Here is a 19,567-nt window from a genome sequence, read left to right as displayed (position 1 = left end):
TTCCTTCTTCTTGGGCTTCAAGATTTTTTTTTTAATGGTAACTATCTTCTTTCAAAATTCTGATGATGTGATTCTATTTCTAATTAATTTCCCTTATCCATTTGTCTATTGGTGCTTCTTGTGTTTTCAATGGTCTGATTGCTCTCTAGCATTCAATATTCAAGTTTTCAGAGGCCAGTTTCTAGCAATGACTATCTGATTCTGGGGTCTGATATGGCTCTATTTATTGTGGAGAGCCGTGCTGCGAGCAATTGCCATTATAAGATGGCGATGGCCTCCGCTGTGCCTAACTAATAAACAACAAGCCTTGTACGCAGGTGCGAGAGTGAACTCATGCCTAGTCACTGCCTATCTTGGGGCGTAGTAATGGGGTGATGGGCGAGCAACGAATCAGGAGCTGACACGCCACATCAGGTGCTGAAACACCATGGCTGAGGGCTATATAAGCAACGCCATTTTCTGGGGTCAGGGTCTTCCCTCCTGAAGAAGCAATAAAGCTTTTTGCTGCAGAAGAATCCGGTTGTCTGAGTGTGTTCTTGCCGGCGAGAACCGTAGCTCAGATCAATTTATACCTGAACCCAATCTCTGTAAGAAGTCGTTGAGTGCTTCTCCAGGTCCCTGTATTACCTTCATAAATGAGGTAGATTTTTCTCCAGACTCCTCAATCATATCCCAGGTTCTTAAAGCCCCAGCATAACATTGTTCAATTTTGCCATCATCAGATCAGATTTGTTCTTGTAAAGCAGCATAATGCCCTTCACCAAGCAGTTGGTCTTTAGTAACATCCCCCCACCCTGCCCACTATATTCTGTTGTTCTATTTTTGTGGTTTCATGCCTCCACCATGATAACCATTGTAATGGTTGTCCAGCTTCTAAAGTAGTCCCTTCCAATCTTGGGGAATAACCCTATTTTTCGTATCCCAAGTATTTAACATTTCTTTAACAAATGGAGAGTGCTATCCATACAATATTATAGCCTCTTTAAGATGCTTTAGATCTAGCATTCCGTTTGAATGCTGGGTCAACTCATTATAGTCAGGACTTTCATTATCAGGCATATGCTGTACAAAGACTGAGAAGGGTGAAAGTACCTGTGTAGACCCAAACAAATCCTCTGGTAGTGCACTTGACTGATCACTATCCAGTTGCACCTACCTGTACAATTTCCTGTTCTTCCAGGCACCTAGTTTCATGGAGGTGCTCTGGTCACCCAGAAGTGAAAGTGCATGGAGCAGGGCTAGCCAGCAGTTTAACTTCTAGACTATGTTGCTCCCCTATTTAATTGTGTGGTACATTCCCATTCTTAGACACCAAGCCTGAACCCTGTTTCTCTCTTTCCACTGGCTCCTTTTGCTTCCAGAGTGCTTCTCCCTCTATTCACAAACTCTCTACATGCTTAGCCAACTCTGCAATCTTCTCTAACATAAGACAATTTTCAACTTTCCCCCTAATCTTTTTCAAGTGCGTATATATGAAAACCATGAAACAAAACCAAAAGAAAAAAAAAAGAAAAAAGAAGAAAAAAAGAAAAGAAAACCTTCCAGGAACAAGGTAGAAGACCACCCAGGGCCATATTTTGCCATCCTCCGTAAAGAACTTTGCTAACCCCTCATAACCTGACCTTTCTTCTACCACATTCAGAGAAGAATTACCCGTTATGCCTAAGCCACATTGGGCACCACCTGTAGGCTTAGGTTTTTTTTTAAACCTACTTTTAATAAGTGTTCTCAAACACTTCAATCCAGAAACTTCCACTTCAATTCTTAGATAGTGAAATACTGAAAGCAGAACCAGCTAACTACAGAAAGGCCCAAATCAGGGTCAAAGTGCCTAGTTTTCTTGCAGGGCTCTGACTGCAGAAGAGCTTACCAGGAAACTTGATAAGGTAGAGCAGGTCTGAGACCCTGGAAACTTGGATACACACAACTAAGATGGTAGGTGCCTCCCTGATCCCTACCAGATTCCTGGCCTGGAACACATGTGTGTCACACTCCCCACATCAGTAATGTAGCCCAGAACAGAGTTCTCCATGATAATGAGGTCCCTAGAGGCCCTGAGGGTTTAGCAATAAGTTTCCCTTCCTAGACTTTTCTCCCTGCAAAGGGTATTTAATCTCTGGTCCACTCTGAGAAGTTGGTATGCATTCATTTTCCACAATGAACAATCAATAAGCAGTTTGGAACCAAGGACTGTCTTTTCCTCTAAACTGCTGTTGGGGAGCATGGAGAAGGTCTTTGCACACAGAGCCACATTGCCTAAGTCTCTCATAGAAGGCCTCTCTGTACTTCCATACAACTGCTGCTACCTTCACAGATGAGCTAAACTGGAGCTCCCAGCCCCAGCCCAGGGCTAGACGTCGTCCTCAGCCTGAGGGCCTCCAATGGCCCTGGCCTCATTGCAGCCCGAAGCCCTGTGGACCCCCAGTACTTAGTTTCTGACTTCTCTGTGTGGCTTTCTAGTGGCAACTAGATTCCCAGGAGTCGGGTGATACTGGCTTGGGCTTCCTACATCTCACACTGCATTTTGTGAATCTCTGATTGGTGTCTTGCCACTTCCTTAAAGCCCAGCACCCAACGGCCATGCCCAACAGTGAACCCACATACTTTCCCCCTACCCCAGGATGGAGGACACATGGGTGACAATGATTTCTCACTAGCTTCTAACCACAGAAAATCCTTACATTGAATGATGGATCTTATGTATGTCACAATGAAATTGTCCCCTACTTACAGTCTCCTGGTAATGCACTTGAACTATGAGATGATTGCTGCCATTAAGGTCTGAAGAGATAAAGGAAACTCAAAGCCCCATCACCATTACATTGTCAAAGTCACAAAGAGAGCTAGAAAAGTTGGTGTGGACACAGTGATATGACTTGGGCTCTAAGAATAAGCAAACATCTGTATCCCAAAGGTGAGTTCAGACACACATTGCTACTGTTTGTGTCAGCCATTATGAGTGTGTATATATCTACTATAATAATATAACATAATAATATAATATAATATATTCTTTATGATGCTGTTTAATGATGTAGAAGTTCATGGAACTAGTCTGTTAGCTGTTTAAAGGGTAGTGATATATACAAAGGGCACAGGACATTATTGTGCTAATAATGGGAAGATTGATACAAATCCACTCAAATCCAGTCCTCTTTCCACTTTCTCATGTCTATTGTATTAAGTGGTTTGGGGTCTTAAAGTAGCCATTAGGAATGAGCCATGATGAGGCTCAGCAGTTAAGGATGCTGGCTATCCTCATGAAGAACCACAGTTCAGTTCCCAGCACCCAAGTCTAGCAGCTCACAAGCACCTGTTACTTCAGCTCAAGATCTGACACCTTCCTCTGTGGACACGCACATGCACATGCACATGCACCTAAGTAAAAATAATTAAATACAATCTTAAAAAGAAGCCAAGAATATAAAAGCCTCCATAGTAGCCCCTTAATTATTTGGCTACTGTAAATGTTTGGTATAATTTGACATATGATACTTAAAGCTACTAAGTAGATTTAATACTGTGATAAGTTATACAGAATGTAACCAAGGACTACACATGGCCCCAGCTGCTTATGCAGAAGAGGGCCTTGTCAGGCATCAATGGAAGGAGAGGTCCTTGGTCCTATAAAGGCTCAATAGATGCCCCAGTGTAGGGGAATTAAGGGCGGGGAAGCAAGAGTGAGTGGGTGGGTGGAAGCAGGGGGTAGGGGGATGGGATAGGGGAATTTCTGGGAGGGGGAAAACTGGGTCAGGGGGTAACACTTGAAATGTAAATAAATTTAAAAAAAACTTATGAGGGATACAGATTTCTCCATATATGGTTCTGCCAGAGCAATTGGTGCCATAATCTGTTTTCTGTCATCAATGAAGCTGAGCAAAACTGCACACTATCTGGTTAACTTTAAACTTACTATCAAAGTCAAATTCAATGACATGAATTAAATAGTTGCACTTTCTATCAGAACTTCAAAACTGAGGCTACAGAATTTACACAGCATTTCCCATAGACTGCCTTGTCATTTGCTAGGCTTTTGTGCACATAGATATTTCACTGTTTTAAGAGAGGCATTTTGTGTTCCAACACGAGGTTATCGTGGGCAGAAACCCCACCCTACGGGCTTCAGCTTCCATGGACATCAAGCCCACCCAAGAGGCTCACAGTCAAAGTGAGTCACTCCATGGCTTCCAGTTCATCACTGTCATTTCACAATTCTTTGGGGGGAGGAAACTTTCCATGGCCTGGAAGATGTTGAGAGAAAAATGAGTTTAACATGTTGTCAAGTCCATAAGCCTGGGAGAATTCTTATGATCCCAAAACATACAGACATGTCAAGACCAATCCTCATTTAAGTAGCACAAGCTCTGTCACGCTGCTCTCCTGGATGACTGTGCTTTGAGGAACTGCAACAGGTGCTATGTACAAGCATGGCTCTTTCTATCTTATAAGAAGTAAAACCACACAATAAAAGAGAATCCGGGTAGGTACTTTCGGTAGTTGGTGGTCCTATCTTTCTACATCAATTAATCAAAATAATCCGCCACAGACTGATCTCCCAGGTAATCCCAGAGCCAGTCAAGTCGATAATTAGCACTAACCATTCACAGCATGAAAAGCCCTACCCTATGCAGTCATAAGTCAGAAGATATAAATTTTTTTTTAAAAAATTGTATTAAGATACTCTTCAACCATCATGATACAATTAAAATGTATGACAAAAGGGCTTGACCATATTTGTAGAGTTGTACGACTGTCACCACAATGAATCAGAACATTTTCCTCGTCCCCAAATTAACCTCACATTCATCGGCAGTCACTTGCCTTTCTCACACTACCTCTTATCCCCAGATAACCACTAACTGTTGCGTCCAACTCGACCAGCAAGAAAGAAGCAACCACCGGTTCTTCTTAAAGCAGTTTTATTCAGGCAGCTTCTTTCTTAAAATCCCCCAGCCTCCCCGATTACAAGTGTTTTTCTCCACTCCAGCCACAACCACGCCCCCACCAATTACCACAGGTCACATCACCTCACCAGGCAGGCTTGCTCAGCCAATCAGGGATTAAGGGCGGGTCATCCACCAAACATGGGCTTGTTTACTACCTGGAGTAGATTTCCATCCATCCGGCTGGCCAGGAAGTCTGGAATGGCTCCCCACAACTAACCTATTTTATTTATAGAGTTGGCTTCATAGGACACTTCACACTAAGAGAACACACTCTGTGCCAGACTAAGCTAAAACAGCGGTCCTATCTCAAATTCCACTAGTCATGTATAAGAGTTCTCATCTCTCCATCTTCCACAGCCACTTAGGACCACCCTGGTTGTAGCTTTCCTGGCCTAGGTGATGTTTCTCTATGGCTTTGACTTTCCCTTATCCTGATTCCTATGACACTGGGCATCTTTTTAAATACTTACTGGGAGTTTCCACATCTTTGGAGAAATATTATCATTATTATTATTATTATTATCTTATTCCTGTCCTTTGCCAAATTTTTAATTGGGTTGTCTTTCCAGGTCCTTTTATCATATGTAGTCACAGCAACTCTTGATATATTCTGGATATTGGGCCTTATCAAGATAAATGATTTGCAAATAATCTCCCCATGTATTGTGGGTTATCTTTTCATTTGCTCCATACTATCTGTTGATGTAGTTGAAAGGGAGTGTGACTCAGATAGTATGTATGCTCAGTGAGCATGGAGACTAGAATTCAGTCTATAGGAACACAAAACAACCCACAAATACTTTTAGCCCTGGTGTAGACAACTTATCTATTATTTCTTTTGATGCCTGCACTTTTGGTGTTGCAGTTAAAAGTTCAAGGCCATCCTTGGCTATTCAATAACTCAAAGAAACAAGGGGGAGGAGGAGAAAAGAGAAAAGCTGGGGAGAAGAAGCACCCTCTAATCTGAGTTCATGAGAACATGGACCTCTTTACCTGAGTTTTGGAACTTTTACTTTCTGTGGATAGGACCCTTATCCAAGGTTAATCTTTGCATGTGTTGTGGCATAGGAGTCTAGTTCCATTGCTGTGCATGGTGCTATCCCAGCTGTGAGAGGCTCTCTTTAAAGACTATTGTTGATAAGCTTGATAAACAATTAGACCACAAGTATGTGCACATTTTAAAAGTCTGTCTCCATGCCAGATCCACTCCTGCTTGGTCCTTATAACTTTATAGGAAACTGTGAAATCCATAAGGACATTCTCTTTTTCAGGGTTTCATTGGTTATCCTGGGTCTCTGGGATATTTGTATGAATTCTAGGACCCAATCAAGGATAAGCTTGATAAACAATTAGACCACAAGTATGTGCACATTTTAAAAGTCTGTCTCCATGCCAGATCCACTCCTGCTTGGTCCTTATAACTTTATAGGAAACTGTGAAATCCATAAGGACATTCTCTTTTTCAGGGTTTCATTGGTTATCCTGGGTCTCTGGGATATTTGTATGAATTCTAGGACCCACTTGTTGATTTCTGTCCCCAAAACAGACTTTTGAGAGAGTGGGCTGGGATTCTAAGTCAACTGGGGAGTATTACCATTTAAAGAGTTTTAAGTCTTTTGAATTATAAACACAGATTTTTTTTGTTACTTACTTAGTTAGTTAGTTAGTTAGTTAGTTAGTTAGCTAGCTAGTTAGCTAGTTTTGCAACCCTTCAGAAAATACAATTTTTTTTTTTACAGAAACCAGAATTAAGATGCTCTAGAACACTTGCAAAAATGGAAAGCTGTCTGCAGTCTGTCCTTCTCCACAATGCCTGGCTTTTGTGTTCCTTACAGCAAGCTCACTGTATTTATTCTGAAGAGGCCATTGTACCTTGCAGTCAGTGATCCTCAACCAAGGACATTATCAAGTTTAATAAGACTTTTTAAAAGGTCAGAAACTATTGAAAATCAAAATTGAGATTTGAGCTTGAGTACAGCTGACTCCAAAGTGTGCATTTTCCCCATCACCACCCTTCGGGTCAGGAGTCCTTGGGTTTGACTGCCTGGATGCCAGCTCATGTTTAAGAGTTATAGACCAACTAAGTAACTACTTAATCCATTGAATTGAACACTTGTTTCCTTAGATTCTTTCTCTTTTTTTTTACTTTTCTTTTTTTTTCTTTTTATTGGATATTTTCTTTATTCACATTTCAAATGTTATCCCCTTTCCTGGTTTCCCCTCCTCCCAGAAACCCCCTATCTCATCTTCCCTCCCCCTGCTTCTATGAGGATGTTCCTCCATCCACCGACTTCCACTTCCCCACCCTTGATTTCCCTACTCTGGGGCATCTATCAAGCCTTCATAAGACCAAGGACCTCTCCTCCCATTGATGCATGACAAGGCTATCCTCTGCTATATATGCAGCTGGAGCCATGTGTACTCCTTGTTTGATGGCTTAGTCCCTGGGAGCTCTAGAAGGTCTAGTTGGTTGATATTGTTGTTCTTCCTATGGGCTTGCAAATCCCTTCAGTCCCTTCTCTAACTCCTCTATTAGGGACCCAGAGCTCAGTCCAATGGTTGGCTGTGAGCATCTGCCTCCATATTTGTAAGGCTCTGTTAGGGCCTCTTAGGAGATAGCCATATCAGGATCCTTTCAGCATGCACTTCTTGGCATCTACAATTGTGTCTGGGTTTGGTAACTGTTTATGGGATGAATCCCCAAGTGGGACAGTTTCTGGATGGCCTTTCCTTCAGTTTCTGCTCTACACTTCAGCTCCATATTTACTCCAGGAACACTCCTCCATTGCTGGTGGGATTGCAAGCTGGTACAACCACTCTGGAAATCAGTTTGGTGGCTCCTCAGAAAATTGGACATAGTACTATCTGAGGACCCAGCTATACCACTCCTGGGCATATACCCAGAAGATGCTCCAACTTGTAATAAGATTCTTCCCCCTTAAATTGAATTCCTAGCTTTGCTAAGACTCTCTTGACCTCACATGCAAACCCTGGGAACTTCTTTCCATTTTTGCGGGTTCTCAATGCAAAGCTGTTGAAGTGTCCGTTCCCCACATAAGGAATCATCATGGGGAGATGTGTCCCTGTATTCTTAACTATTCTGTTTCTATTAATACTCACAGCAGCATTCGGGTTTTAATAATAACACAATTCCATGGCACCTCTCATCTTGCTCAAGAAAAAAAAAAATTAGACACTTGCAAACTACAGCCTTCTACCAATCAATATGACAGTGTGGGAAAAAAAAGCAAGTACTGTCTCCACAATTTTCCAGAGACAGAATTCTCTTCTCTCCTTTCTTGTTAACAGTTGGAGGTCTTCTCTCCTCACAAATAACACTGAAGAGACAAAGACCAGCGAGGAGGAGCCATTGCTTGAGATGGTGTATTTTTAGTCATTTTGATTAAATTATGGAGATGTGAAGTTGATAATTTATTGAAGGGGAGCAGGGAAGTCTATGTAAATGTTTGCAGATGAATAATTAATGTGACTTTCCGACATCACTAGGCCTTTAATTAGAGTCACTGTAAAACAAAGCAAGAACCAAAGAGCACAATTATTACTGCGGCTAATTGTAACTTTCCTAAGTAGCATTTCAGAGTCTCCGCTTAATTTGCATCTTTAAGGGACGTCAGACCATACCTAGGGTGGCACTTGCTTTTTAATCCCACTTTAACTGTTTGTTTCCCTGCAGACCAAAGTCTATCAATACATTATTGATTTTTTTTTTCCTGCTAAAAGTATTACCTAGGAAGTTTAGGATTTGTGGGGTTTTTTTTTTTGTACTAATTTTTATGGCAATGTTGTTTGTGCCGCTTGGCTGCTGAGAAGGTAAAGTGGTTGACTGCACAAAGATTCTAACGACAGTCACTGGGTGCATTGTGCCACCTGCTGTCTGAAGCCCTTGATGAAGCCCTAGGCTGAGATGTTCTGCATCTCTCAGGTCATTCTCCATTGCCTCTCTTCCACTCTCTGTTCTCTTCTTGGCTCCATTTTGTCTCAGGTTCTTTCACTTATTTTTAGTCATCTCTAAGCACTCTGCTTTCATCTCTTTTTCCCCAAACTTGGAACTCAGAAGCACTTTATTCCTTTTACCCCCAAGAAGCTGACTCAACATGTCCGTGGCCTTGATAGTTAAAACCCAGGTTTCTTCTCTTTAGCGGTGATCGTTTTCTGGGGTCCGGCATCTTATGAGAGAAGGGTGGTTCTGAATGACTGGGAGGTCCGCTGGTTCAGAATCTACAACTCATTCAGTGCCCTGACTCATAGTCTCTGACATAAACAGCAGGACCCAAAGAAGGGTTAACGTGAAGTGGATAAATAAATAATTCATAGCGAGAGATAGAATATCCAAGGGCATTTATTCATCAGCTAATCAACACGATCACCTTCTGAGAGAGAAATAAAATTAAGACCAGAAGACTGTCTAAATACAATCAGAAAAGGATCTTACGAGGCTTTAAGGGGTGTTTGTATAAAGCTGGAGCATCCTGGAAATTTTTCTCATTGGATACAGAGTGTGGTAGGGGGTGTGCCAGCCAAGCTAATGAGAAGTTACAGATGATGAAAGAGTTAGATGCCAGAAAGATGGGCTGTGCAAACAGAGTTCTCCCAGGTTTTAGAATCTCTACTGAATCAGAAAAATGAAAATTAAAACAAAACCAGCAAAACCCAAACAACTAGATAGCAAAGTCAAAAGCAAAAACACATGACATTTGTGTAAAAGTTAAATCATAGCATATTCCTGCAAACCACAAAACCCAAATAATAGAGATGACCCACTAGCAGCCTCAAATCTTTTCTGGTACAGACATGTTTGCGAAAGACAGAAGCACAGTCACCAGGCACCTTCTGATAGATGTAATGCTATCACTTGAAGATTTTTTTCCTCCCTATGAAGCAACTTTTCTGACTTCTCTCAGCTCAGCGGAGACAGTGGCGTATCTGACAGGTAGCTTTGGGAGAATAAACTGGGTGTGCTTATCTTTCAGTCCCCCTCCTTCCCAGGGGCGAGTTACAAATAAGCTTGCTCGCTCCTCTCCTCCTCCAGGGACAGGGACTGCCCTTTACAAGGAGGAAGTGCTACACAAGGTTTGAGGATGAAGCCTGTTCATGCTGGAACCCTGGACCAGCAAGCAAGTTTCTTTAACAGATCAAAGCCCAAGCCCCCAATGCTTAAAAGTCTCTGTGATCTATTTTCCATCCAAGAATATGGGAATATGAATTCTTACCTCTTATAGCTATTGTGAGTAGTGAAATAATAATACAACAGGAAATAGCCACGCTGTACAATGTATTGTGTCTTCTACGAGTATATTGCCCTGCTTTTAGTGTGGACATGACTTGCCATAAGACAGAGTTCTTTGGAGCAAAAACTGTGTCTGATAATAAGGACTGCACAGCTCCCAGCATGGAACAGAGCGTAACACATGTTTGCTGTGTGGATGGATGAAACAGGAGGTGAGTTTGAAAGACCAAGGCAGGAGCCCTGCTCTTCAGTGAAGCGCAGAGTACTTTACTAAGAGAAAACATATCGCTTTAGCTTACTTCACAGTTTATCAGAAAGCTAGAAAGTGTGTTTTATAATTATTGGCAAATGTATTTCGTCCAAGTGTGCTTGCGAAACTATATTCAAAAAAAAAAAAAAAAAAGTGTTATCCAATCGTGAATCTTTGCTGCCCTCTAGTGGAAGAAAAATACAAAGCAGTGAACAGTGCTGGCCTCAGCAGGCTGATAACCAGAGGTGGGTGTGATCTAAATACTTTGTGGCATACATACAATTACCAAAGAATAAATAAGAATGGTAAAAGTTATTTCTGAAAATCAAAACAGCGTTCCCTCATAAGTGTATCCCAAACAGTTGCTCTCATACCTTTTTCAGGTTTTTTTTTTTTCAACATTTACATTAATGTGTCAGACAACAATTTATTTGCATTCAGAATCTAGTTCTGATCGCTTCTCGGCCTTTTGGCTAAGATCAAGTGTAGAATCTAGTTCTGATGGATACTCTGGAACAATGTTTAACATTGCACATTTTGCATCAATGATATCCTTTTCTTTTTTTTTTTTTTTTTTTTTTTTTTTTTTTTTTTTTTTTTTGGTTTTTTCAAGACAGGGTTTCTTGTTTCTCTCTGTGTAGCCCTGGCTGTCCTGGAACTCACTTTGTAAACCAGGCTGGCCTCGAACTCAGAATCTGCCTTCCCCTGCCTCCTGAGTGCTTGGATTAAAGGCGTGCGCCACCACGCCCCACGCCCGGCTTCCAATTTTTAAATAAGCCACGTGAAATTCAGAAAGCAGCTGCAGGTGGAGAATGTCGTTTAGAAATCCAACAAGTGTCGAGGGTCCTCGGGTTCCATTCTCACAAAGACGTGCATAGTTAATCCTGCGCTCTAACGTCAGATTATATCCCAATTTTATGTCACTCAGATGCCCACAGTGGGGTCCCAAAGAACCTTTAATTCAATCCAAACATATTTCTGAGTCCTCAGGAGCTTCAAAACTCGGAGAAGGGAAGGTTGGTTGGAATAAAACAACACAAAAAGACAGTCTTTACATTAAATAAGAAAGCCGAGGGCCATGTGTGGTGCTGTATAAGACAACAGGCAGTGATCTGTCAGAATACCGCTATATCAATACAACTGTGGAGACAGCAGAGAAGGAAGGTTTACAGTGCAAATGCTTGCTAGAGTCGGCGGGAAGTGAGTGGGCTCTGGAAGGGTAGGTAATGAGTTCAATAAATAAGTAAAGGTGTCTTTGGAGAAGACAGAAGTGGAACTCTGGATTACAAAAGTACAGCACCAACTTCCGGGAAAGGTCTAACCAGGAACGGCTACAGCAGCAGGCGTGTTCAGAAAAGCAATCTAAGTATACCCTAGTTAGAACCAGGAGGACGACCACTAAAACCCATATCTAACCCAGACTTCGTCAGCTTTGAAAGTTGTGGAAAGTTTATAAGGAATCACAATGATTTTAGAGAAAAATTATAATCTATAAGGTTAAGTTGAAAGCTAAAGGGGTCGGTTAGAGGGGCCATGACACGGCCCAGACATGAGAATCAGAACTGTAGCTATAATGGCAATCCGGAAAGAGAGAGGTTGTCTCAGGAGGAAAAACCAAGTCTCTCAGCAGCTGACTGATGCCAAAGTGAGTAAGTCTCAAGGAGTGTGAGTGAATGAACAGGTCTCTGAGGTTTTGAGTCTAAGCATCTAAGAGCATGTGGGAGCCAAGAAAACATAGATCACAGGGTTGGAAAAGTCTCGGCATTAAACTATTCAGCACATGTGCTTAAAGGACAGTTATTCTACTGTCTGCTACTACTTAGAAACTTTACACTTATCAACAAGGTAACGAAACAGAAGGGAGATCAAAAATGTATAACTTCACGGTTCACCATATTTAAATGTGTAATAAAAAATCTAAGCCGGGAGTGGTGGTGCACGCCTTTAATCCCAGCACATGGGAGGCAGAGGCAGGCGGATTTCGGAGTTCGAGGCCAGCCTGGTCTACAAAGTGAGTTCCAGGACAGCCAAGGCTACATAGAGAAACCCTGTCTCAAAAACAAAACAAAACAAAAATCTAAAAGTTACCTTTGACTGTAAGTTTGTAAGACTTGTTTTATTTCATTTTTGTTTATTTTCTATTTGACACCAATTGGGCAAATATATGTAATGTGGTTTCCATGCATGGATGCATTTTTCAGTGATCAAAGCAGGATCACTGCATGCCCACTGTCTCAAACATTTACCTTGTCTCCGAGATGCAATGTTCAAAAATCCTCTCTTCTGGACACTTCCAAATGTGCAGAACATGACTGTTCATTGTAGTCACAGTGCTATGCAAAGGAACTGTGACTCCTTACCCGACCCTCCCTGTGTCCGGTCCAGTTCTGGCAAGCCATCATTCTTTTCTGGATTTTTGGGGTGTGCACTCACATTCCAAACCCAGAAGGCAGGATAACGAAGTATGTGTCACTCAGTATTGGACCTATTTCTCATCCTACACTTAAAATCTTAAGATCTCTGAGTGATTTAAATGTTGCCTGGTAACTGTTTACATTGCTTCTGTCACATCCCCTCCTTTTTCCCTCCTCCCTCCCCCACGCTAGGGACAGAAACAGAGTGTAATGCATGCAAGCACTCTACTATCAAGCTCCACCCACAACCATCCCATCATACCTTTTCACACTTCAGAATAGAATTCTTTACCTTTCATATTAAAGTCCTTTTTTTAGAATATACAAGCTATAAAGTTTAAGAACTATTTCCTATACTGTGGATATTGTCTGACACACAGCACGTGTTCTAGCACAGATTTTAGATTTAAATTAATTTTAACTGAACTGTGTTAGAACTCATCTCCCAAGAACAGAGATAATTAATTGAAACATCACCTTTGGTGGCCTAAGCACCCCCCCTCCATCTCCCTCCATATATCACTGTGTTTGAAGTACTGAGAGACGTTATCAGAAATAGGAGTGTTAGCTAAATAACTCCACGTGATGGCATTGCACTCTTCTACCCTTGGAGATTGGCTTTACAGTTAGTTCTCTCTTGACCAGCAGGGTTCCATCTGTCTTGCTACAGTGAAGACACCAATTACAGGGAAAAACAAACACGCCCTTGTGCTTGTAGGAAATCCTCCTTGCATACATGGTTCAGAATTATAACAAAATATGCTTTTTAAATGCACATGAACATCCCCGAGATACATCATATGCTTGACAATAAAACAAGCATCAACAGGTTTTAAAGGAGTGTGTCCCACAAAGGAGGCACTGGCCATATTTGGTTGTGAACTCTAGAAATGTCCTATAAATCACTCGTGGGCTGAAGAGATGGCTCAGTGGTTAAGAGCACCGACTGATCTTCCTGAGGTCTGGAGTTCAATTCCCAGCAACCACCTGGTGGCTCATAACCATCTGTAATGGGGTCTGATGCCCTCTTGTGTGTCTGAAGAGAGCAATGGTGTACTCATATACAAAAAATACATACATCTATAAAAAAAAGAAATCACCCAACAGATTGTGAGCACTTAATATAAGTATAGAATATCTTAACATTTATTTTAGCATACTGATTCTTTGTTGCAATGTTGATAGTTTGGAATTTAAGTAAAATACCAAAGTATATTCATAAGCTGCAGTAAAATTAAATTAGGGGTTAATAACAAGAAAAAAAAGCAGGAAAAAGGTGAGGATGGATTTGGGAAATACTTTGAGATGATTCTAACTGCAAACAATATATAAGAGTAATATATAGAAGAAAAAATATATCTTGCCAACCCAAGTGCTAACTGATAACCTAAATTCTTCTGTAAGAATATATAAAGAGAAAAACTACACACACAAGGAATAAAGAATAAGTACTAAGGATTAGAAAAATGATAAAAATAGAGAAGAGAAAATATTAAATTGATTCTTGTGAGAGAAAATTTTGACAAATTTTCATTAGATTAATTACACAAAAAAGATGATATTCAAGTGGCTAAAATTGGGAGGGGAAAAGAAGAGAGAAAGAGAGAAAGAATGAATAAGGAAGGTTAAGACTGTGGCCAGAGTCACAAAAAGATGAGAAAGGAGAAAAAGAAAAGAGGGATCAAGACTAATGCCAACTTGATTTTAAGAAGGAAAAAAAAAAAGCCAATGCCAGATTTTAATGTCATGCCTGCTTCCGAGTTAGATTACAAGGCCAAAGCCACAGGATCTGGCACACAAACAGACATAAAGTCAACAGAACAGAGTAGATATAAACCCATACAAGCTGCAATGACCCAATTTTTGACAAAGATGTCAAAACAATACACTAGAGAATAGACAGCCTTCTCAAATAAACAGCAGGGAAACTAGATTTCCACAGGAAACTAAATCCTTTTCTCTCACCCTGTGCAAAACAAAATCAACATCAAATAGATCAAAGATCTGAAGCTCTTAAACCCTTTGAGGAAAAGGAGCTGAAAACACTTAAAAACATCAGCGTAAGCCACTCGGAAAATAACGGCAGCCATCCAACCCCAGTTCTAGGAATGAGAACTCTCCTTTCAAATTGTTGGTCAGAGGAGTCCAAGAGATCGCCAAACAATTTTAAGCTATTGTCATTGCCCTTGGTTGAAGGTAAAGCCCTATTGCTGAAAGGTCTTCATACATAGTACTCAAGCTAGATTTGATCTGAAAGCCTCCTCCTTGAAGACTAGCTTTCACGGTACCAAAAGGTAATTACATGATGCCAAGAGAGAGAAGGCTCTAATAGTCCTGCCCAGCAGTGATGTCTTTGAGCTACACAGTGAACTCAGCAAGATCTCCCTAAGGGTGCAATAGTGATATTCATATCTTGGTAGTAGCCAGCAGCTGTCCAACTGAATGGGCCTGGTACTAGAAGCCTACCCAATTCCCAGGGCTAATGATGGCATGAATCTTGCAGGAGAACATAATATCACCATTTTACTAAACCAGCACAATCCCTCCCTGCATTCTATATCCCCTTATTCCTACAGATAAATATAGCGCTCACCCCTCATCAAAGAAACTTCTCTTTGCATCAGATGGAGACCATTACAGAAAACCACAGCTGATCAAAGTGCAAACACCAATGGCTCATGGACTGCCAAGACCCAGCGCATATATCTAAAACATAATTCTTGCACCTGAGGTTCAGGCAAGATCAGGGAAAAGAGGTAGAGATCGGAAGAGCCAGAGGATCAGGAAACCTACTGTGACACTGTGTCTCGTAGAAGTGAAGGGGAAGCTATGCCCATAATACCTCAACAATATGGCTGTGTAGCCACCAGTGGCTACATGAACTGGGTTCCTGGAAGAAAAGCTGGGGTTGTATGGGAGAGACAATGAGAGAAGAATGAGACCAAGACAAAGTTTCTGATCAAGGCCCAATGTTTACTTTTTGAGTCGGAACTTAAAAAGGGGGGAAGACCATCCCCCACTACCACAGAACTTGTTTGATTTGTCAGGAAAACAGGTTCAGCCTCTCAGCAGGTAGTGGGGTCTTGGAGGAAGCTGAAGATGTGGCATACAATAGACTTTACTTAGGTTGGAAGACTCCACCCTAGGTGGGCTAGCCAGCTGTGGCAGAAACAAGGTCTAAATCACCAGCTCAAGGCTGGGGGAGGGTACATGACTGCCTAAAATGACCTGAACAATGATTAGTAGACATGCCATTGTAAAAGGGAGAAATCTCATAGGACCCCACCCCTACATAGAGAACTCCAGGCAACAACTATGGATTGCTAAGAGGGGGAAAGTTGGTTGTTCCCAGGAACAAGCCCTCTAACTGGTTGTCAAATTCCAAATGACCTGCTGGGAAGTCAAATCCACACAGGCAAATGGACTCTGAAGGCCACATTTAAATAGGTATGCATTTACACACATATGTTACAATAGCAATTCAAGAAAAAGAGGCCATACACTTGAGAAGGAGTGAGTCAGGATACATGGAAGGGGTTTGAGGGAGTGAAGGGAACAGGGAAATGATTTAATTATATTATAATTTAAAAAATAATAAAATTTTTAATTAAAAAAATGAAAAGACTACCCTGAGATTCCATCCTAATTAGAATGTCAGTCATTAAGAAAATAACAGATGTTTTCTTTTTTTATTATTATTGGATATTTTCTTTATTTACATTTAAAATGTTATCCCCTTTCCTGGTCTCCCCTCCAGAAACCCCCTATCCCATCTCCCCTCCCTTGTCTCTATGAGGGTGCTTCTCCACCCACCACCCACTCCTGCCTTCCCACCCTGTCATTCCCTTACACTGGGGCATTGAACCCCCACAGGACCAAGGGCCACTCCTCCCATTGATATCCAACAAGGCCATCCTCTGCCACATACACAGATGGAGCCATGGTTCCCTCCATGTGTAGTCTTTGGTTGGTGGTCCAGTCCCTGGGAGCTCTGGGGCATGGGGATTTATCCCATTGACACATAACAGATGTTTTCAGTGATATAGATATAAGGAGAGACACACTGTTTATGGGACTGTAGGCCATCCAGTTACTATGGCAATCAATATTAATGCTGCCCAAAAACCACATAGATATTCCATACTACCTTGACTTCTAGATCTCCATTCACAGGCCTCCAAGTCAACATCTCACAGAGACTCTTATGCATCAGTGTTGGCTACAACGTGAGTCACAACAGTTGGCTACCCATGAGTCACCCAATAGACTATAGCCTAGGTGTCCTTCGATAGAGGAATAGATAAGGAAAATGTGATGTACATGTACAATGGACAGACTTTTTCCAGCCATAAAGAACAAAGTGGTATTGTTTGCGAGAAAATGGATGCAACCAGAGAACTAAGCCAGTCTCATAAAGACAAATAGTGTCTGTTTTCTCCTATTTGTGGCCCTTACATATTATATATATATATATATATAATGTGTAGGCATATATGACATGAATATGTACATGAAACTGTATAATGGACAAAGGAGAGTAAGAGAGGAGATAATAGGGGTGTTTGCTGGGAAAACACTCAACATACAATATTTGTATGAAAATGTCCATATGCAACAGTACCACAATGAATATACACGGTGGAAAACAGTTTTTAAAGAGAGGTGGGAAGGAAATAGTGAAAACTATCTCTATCTTCATGTACTGTGAAGATAAATTTAAAAATTCTAAGAAGTCAGAAGTAATAAGCAATGTCTCAAAGGACCAGACCCGTATCCACACTCGAGCAAACAATACCCATAAGAACAGGGTCTGGGGCGGACCTCAATGTTCAAGAGTTGTCTTGGTGCCAGCAAAGACCCATGAATTCCTGTGCCTACCAGATATGTCCCACAAGCACACGAGGAAAGCTCAGGTCCTGGTGGTTCCTGGCCATCCTAACAGGTTCACTTCCTTGACAAGCCATTGATATCTCCTAGGAACTGGAAGTGGGAGAGAGTTGATGGCAGGGGGCTAACTCACTTTTGGTGATTACAAAAGCTGTAGCCCACCCAACCCTTTTGCTACTGTGTCTGGTGACAAGCACCCTGGGTGACGTGTAATGTTCTCTTCTGCCAAGGCTCAAGTGAACGAGACTCGGGCACTCTTCTCTGCCCTAGCTCTGTGATGGCAGCTGTCAGATTATCTCACCAGTGGTCCAGCTTCAAAGTCTACATAGATGTCCTCCAGGGAAGATGGCGGAATAGAAACTTCATCCCAAGAGAGGATGAGCTTCAAGAGGGTCAAGATGGGGACAGGACATCTAAATCACAGAGTAAAACAGGGGTGACAGGTAGGCAAGTAGCAAGGTGAAATGGCTCAAGCAGTACGGCCCCCAGTGCTGGCACGGGGGTGAGGACAATCAGAAGAAAGATAAGCTACCACAGTTCTAGGGAAGAGATGCAGGAGAAGCCCACAGCCCACACTAACCGCACGTTCATTGTGAATTTTGATGAGACAAATGCTTGGGTTAGCACTGGCCAGAAACCTCATTTTATTTCTCTGTACAACTAGGAGAGCAGGAGCCAGAGACCCTGTAGCTTGAAACTGAAAAGTAGGTGCGCAGGGGAGGTGGGGGAGGGGGGTAGCGATGATCATAGAAAGAATAAGTTTAGCCCACCACAAGCAGTAAGGTGTGAAGGGAACAAGCTCAAAAATGTCAAGAAACTGGCTGGGTGCAGGCTGTGATATGCAGAAGTGACCTAACCCCACACCCAGTGTCTAGGAGCATAGTTCATCAAATAAGGAACATGTTAGATAATAACTCCGAGTCTCGGAGTTAGCAGACCTAGCAAGCGAGCCTACCAGTCTTCACTGCAGAACCTGAAAACTCTGACGTTCTAGTTAGTGGTCAACATCAACATCCACAGCGGCATCTCAGCAACAGGGAGATCAAAGAGGGCCTTAAAAGTATGAACACAAGCCCAAAAGAGGGAGCTCATCAGAGGCAAGTTGGAGTCACTGCCATCAGTAACCAGTGGTAACCAACCTTCCCCCTACTGAACCTCCCTTCTCCAAGAATGTGAAGAAGCAGAGGGACTCGGTTAAGGGAAACGGCCGAGATAACGGGCTTTCCGCAGCTGCTTGCAAGCAGAGGGACTTGGAGATCATGCAGCAGAAGCCGAAAGGGGCAATTGAGGATGAACCCAAGTAGCTCTGTGGCTTCGCGTCTAACTCTCTTGCCCTTTGCTTATGGGCCTGGAGCCAGTACCACCATGCACCGATGGCATCCCCTTTCTCCCAGTCTGCAGTGGGTACCTTTTGTGTTTCCTTCTCCTCCTGGACCACTCCTGGAGACGAGTGAATTACCCCTTCCCAGTGTTCTTTATTCCTGTGGGGCACACAAAGTATTAAAAGTAGCTTTGTAATTAAAAAAACAAGTATGAAGACAGATGTATCACCTGCACCGTGCTGCAGCTGCTGCCCACACTCCCAACACAATAGGAAGACACTCAGCTAGACCAGTAGCCTTCCCAAGAGGCACAGCGAGTGGGAGGAGTCTCTGGAGAGTGAGATAATCCAGGCTACTGCAAAGACCACTGGTAAACAAAAAAGGAATCTGCTAAAGTGAAGAATGCTCTGACAGGCACCAAGCATCTGTCTAAAACAGGTTGAACACCAGCATAAGCAAATGTAAGAAATAGAATAAACAAGAGTCAAGAGTTCAACACT

The 19,567-nt window shown here is 42.1% G+C and overlaps 2 pseudogenes; both read left to right on the top strand.

Moving 5' to 3' along the window:
• Nucleotides 1-10,897: 10,897 nt before the first annotated feature.
• Nucleotides 10,898-11,001, top strand: LOC115029666 (annotated as a pseudogene).
• Nucleotides 11,002-18,295: 7,294 nt separating this feature from the next.
• Nucleotides 18,296-19,049, top strand: LOC110311306 (annotated as a pseudogene).
• The last annotated feature ends 518 nt before the right edge of the window (nt 19,050-19,567 follow it).

The sequence above is a fragment of the Mus caroli genome, chromosome 16 (assembly GCF_900094665.2).
Source record: "Mus caroli chromosome 16, CAROLI_EIJ_v1.1, whole genome shotgun sequence".
Classification (NCBI taxonomy): domain Eukaryota; kingdom Metazoa; phylum Chordata; class Mammalia; order Rodentia; family Muridae; genus Mus; species Mus caroli.
The sequence above is the reverse complement of the archived record's forward strand: the minus strand, read 5'-3'. Positions and strand labels throughout refer to the sequence as shown.